Source organism: Adiantum capillus-veneris, chromosome 22, assembly GCF_014529385.1.
Source record: "Adiantum capillus-veneris isolate H3 chromosome 22, ASM1452938v2, whole genome shotgun sequence".
In the NCBI taxonomy this organism is placed as follows: Eukaryota; Viridiplantae; Streptophyta; class Polypodiopsida; order Polypodiales; family Pteridaceae; genus Adiantum; species Adiantum capillus-veneris.
In genome coordinates, this window is record NC_140952.1 from 74602211 (window position 1) to 74606785 (window position 4575).

Sequence of the window (4575 nt, forward strand, 5' to 3'; positions counted from 1 at the left end):
AATGTCTTAAAGATTTGTCCATATGGACAAATATCAAACTTCTTTTTAAGGCCAACTCCACCCACAAGGTACTACTAGAAAAGATATTTCGAGCCATGATCTTAAAACTTTGGCTAATATTTGGCCATGTGGTCAAATCTTAAGCTTATTTTGAAAGTGGTAATGGGGAAATTTCCAAATACACTAGTAAGGTGTTATAGGCATTCTTCCCATTACTACCCACAATGTAATGGATTGGTTGAAAACTACAATGGTTGTATTGTGAAGATTCTATCAAAGTATGCTAGAGAGAATCCTAAGGGGTGGGAGTTGGATCTACAAAAGTGTTTGTGTGCTTATAGAATAGCATATAGAGTGTCTGCACAGTTTACACTATATGAGCTTGTTCATGGAAAGGAGTCTCTCATGCCTATATAGGTGCAGTTGGATGCATTAAAGTTCTTATGTAGAATGCAAGGTGAGCATAAAGACAAATTGTAGGAAAAAATTCTTGCTCTAGAGTTGTTGCAAATAAATAGAGAGAAAGCTAGTAATTATTATCGTTAGCAAGCAAAGACAAGCATGGAGAAAATGAATAAGAGACTACCAGAGAAAGAGATTAAAGAGGGAGATTTTGTAACTAAGTATGATTCTTGCTTGGATTTCACTTTTCAAAAGAAGTTGAGGGAAAAATGGTTGGGGCCATATGGAGTGAAGCATGCTTTTTTGAATGGCACATATGAGTTGGAAAAATTGTCTGGTGAACGTTTTTGCTACAGAATAAATGATTATAGATTGAAGAAATATTTTGTAAGGGATGTGGTTCCATATGCAAATAATCTCTTGGTTGAGTAGAAATGCTCTACCTGGAGGGTGGGCAATGATGATAGGCAACCTTTGGCATGTACAAACTAGTGTATATGTTCATGGGCATATGTAAAAAAAAGTGTAAATACATGCATTCGAAGGCTTCACAAAGTGGTTTTGAGTTTCAAACATGATGCAATGTACGCATTGAAAATATTCATGCTTCAATGCTTGCAATCGGGTACAAGTACACGACTACCAGCACGAAACATATACATTATAATTAGTCATGCTTGCATGCTGGCAGCTGGGTACATGTACCTGCCTCGACAGGGTTCCAAAGCCTTAGATGTTGTTACAAGGGTATTATTTTGGATCTACATAATGCATTTAAGTTTTCTAGAATGTAAATATTGCAAGTGGAAAGTGTGGCACACTCATCCCACCCTTGAAGTGTGACACATGAATTAACAATCTATTTGCGGTGCCTGATATGCAGCAATGCGCAAACTGCCTTGAAAGTGGTTAAAAGATAGAATGTGGATATGTGGAAATGAATTTTGGGTATCAAGGACAAGGTGTACAAAATTTGGTGGATTTGGGAGTCCGTTTGCTATTTTTCTCACAAACAATGCCCGTCCAGGGTCAAAATTGGTCGAAAGTGCCCCTAAAATGGTAAAAAACGGTGTGAAAAGGCAAAAAGTTTCCACATCACTCACCTTTCCGTGAGTGTCTAGGCTTGGGGGGTACTTTTGAAGCTCATTAGCATCACTTTCACCTCTCTATTTGAAGGAGGAAGCACACTTACTACATGTGGTCCTATGGAGTCCCATCTTATTCGCGTCCTATTTTCGAGTGTGTGGAGGAGTGAATGATATTTTTTTCTCTTCCATTTTTCACTTGAGAGAGTCTATGGAATTTATAAGTTCTCCATGGTTTTTTGTGTGCAAAGAATTGAGGGAAGAAAGTGTGGATTTCTATAGGACTATGTAACCCTATATCAATGCCATTAGGGTTGAGAGGCTACACCAAAGAGTCCAACAGAGTGGAGTTTGGTGAAGCTTTTGCAATGGTTTGAGAGAGGAATGTTTTGAGTTTTTGATGGTTTTTCTTGTTTCTTTTGGTTGTCATCAAATGTGATTTCAAGCGCCTTAATCAACATGACTCACCTTGTAGTTCTTGTGGGCATGGAGTTTGAATTGGACTTGGGGGGATGATTTTCATCAATCTTTTGAGTGGTTGTGTGTGAGGTGAGAGAATTAAGTGAATTCCTTGTGTTTTGTTGAGGTGCAAGGGTGGGTGAGTGTGTGCACAGTGTCTTTTTCTCCATCAACGTGGTGCTTGTTTATGCAATGACTTTGCTTGGTTTCAAGCAGAGTTCAGACACTGCCACTATACATTGTTTTGCTAGAGGTACATTTTACATATGTAAGTATCAGATAGATGTGTTGATCATGTTTATGATTGTGTAGTGTCAAAAGTGATCTCCCACTTTGTTGCCATTTTGGCATAGTTTATGGTTGAGATTTTGCTTGATATTTTTCTCACTTTACAAGGGAAACTATCTCCTATCATATTTTTGGTTTCTTGACATCCACATACAAAATATGTGTGATGTTTCAAAGTTTGTAGACATGACTCGTGAGAGACAAAGGTCTCATTCATGCCGATACTTGTGTTGTTGGAATTATGGTCACACATGGCACATTAGGCATCATCGCTTTTGATGCATGAAGGCAATGTCAACAATGTATGCAAGATGTAGATGTGGTTTTACCACATGCTAGAGTGGTGGCTTCATATGTCAGTGGCAGTGATGTCACATTCATTTTTAGTGTTCCTCTTGCTTACATGCCTTTGAGAGGTGGAACTTCTCCTTGTTGGTTGCTACTAGATGAGGATGCGAGTGTTTACGTCACACCACATTGTGAGTGGTTAAGCACTTTCTCTACTGGGAGCTTTAGTTGTGTAGACTTGGTTGATGGTTCAACGGACATTGCAAGTGTAGGAGATGTTTGCTTGCCATTACCTAGTGGTGCATCCTATATGCTACGACATGTGGGATATGTTCCTTAGCTTAGATAACGTTTGATCTTAGTGAGACAATTAGTAGATTGTGGGTGTCAGACCCTGCTTAGAGAGTAGTATTTTTTGATGCATTTAAGATTACTAGTGATTGTGAAGGGAGCTTCGAGTGGCTTGGTATATCCTATGCATGTATTTGAGGTATGAGATGGCATAGTCTCCATTTTATTGTTGGCATGGGACGAGCGAGAGACGAGACGTTTCTCTATCACTAGTGAGATACACCATGCTAACGAGACAAAGATTTAGTTGTGCAAGGCATGTCAGTAGACTCTATAGAGAGCAACACTACTCTACTGAGGCATAGTAGGTGTCATCGAAATCTATGCAAATAGAGGTAGATCAGGTCTAGTCCATAGAGACACAGGTGGAGATGACAGACATAGAATTCTTTGATGTGTTCATGCTAGAGGCTGATGAGTTGATGCCAAGAAACAATTCTACATGAGCAGGATGTAGCCATCCCGATGTGGGAAATGACATATCCATACGTGATGAGTAGTCATGATGGTGCAGTGCATGAAAATAACATTGACAAAGCTAGTATAGCTAGGTCTGTGCAGATTTTGTTTGTGTTCGTGCGTCTCATGTATAACCTACTAGTGCTAGTAGCTGCAATGGGAGTATTTGCACCAGGGATTGTCAATCGTATGATGACTAACACTAGTATGATTCATTGTGGAGATATGTAGACCATACATAATTTTCTATTGGATTTGCATGTAGGTTCTAGCATGGATACACATGCTTGCCTTCACTAGAGCCGATACAACTACATGTAGATCAAGTGAGCAAGCTAGTGGATGTAGGTTGGGAGAGTCTCTAACCTATTTTCTTGTACGTGCTACTAGTAGTTTTTCTCAAAAAGCTTTTTAATTTTTCCAAGGAAGATGATGTTAGAAAGATGTATGTTAACACCTACATGCCAACTTTCACCATTAGGAGAAATATGGACCTTGCATGCGCCTTGTAAGGAATCTTAATTTTTAGGGATTAAAGCTAATGTTGTGTAGGGTTAAGGGGACAAGGGCATTCAAGAAGATAGTTTTGAGTAGGCTTTTCTAGCCTTTTTTTAAGACACATGTAGGATGTGGACCTAGGAGGTCACCTTCTCTCTCTAGCTTTTTGAAAGTGAAGGGAGTAAAGAGGTGTGGCCACATCAGCAAAAACGTGGGTCACTAAGAGCCAAAATTTGATTTTTTTTCAAAAAATTTATGTTTACTTCTTTTTTACTTAAACCTTTCCCCCAACATATATACATATCAAAAAATAATTTTTTGACCTTTTTTAAAACTTACAAGCACGAAAAGTCTAATTTTTTTTAAAAAAAAGCCCCCCCCCCCCCCAAAAAAAAAAAACACCTTTGTTCTCTCTTCCTCCTCCCTCCTTCTCCCTCTCCTCTCCCTCCCTGCTCCCTTCTCTCCTCCTCCTCCCCTCTCTCTCCCCCTCTCCCCCACTGCCCCCTTCTCTCCTACCATGTTCCTCCCTCTCCCTCCCTGTCCCCTTCTCTCCTTCTCCTCCCCTCTCTCTCCCTCTCCCCCACTGCCCCCTTCTCTCCTCCCATTTTCCTCCCTCTCCCTCCCCCCTCTCTCTTTTCATCTTTTGCTTTTGTGGAGCCATATTTGGCTTGTACGGAAATCCCGGCCATTTCTGAGACTTTGTTCGGAAGATAGTCATTTCTGAGACTTAGCTATACGTTTGTTG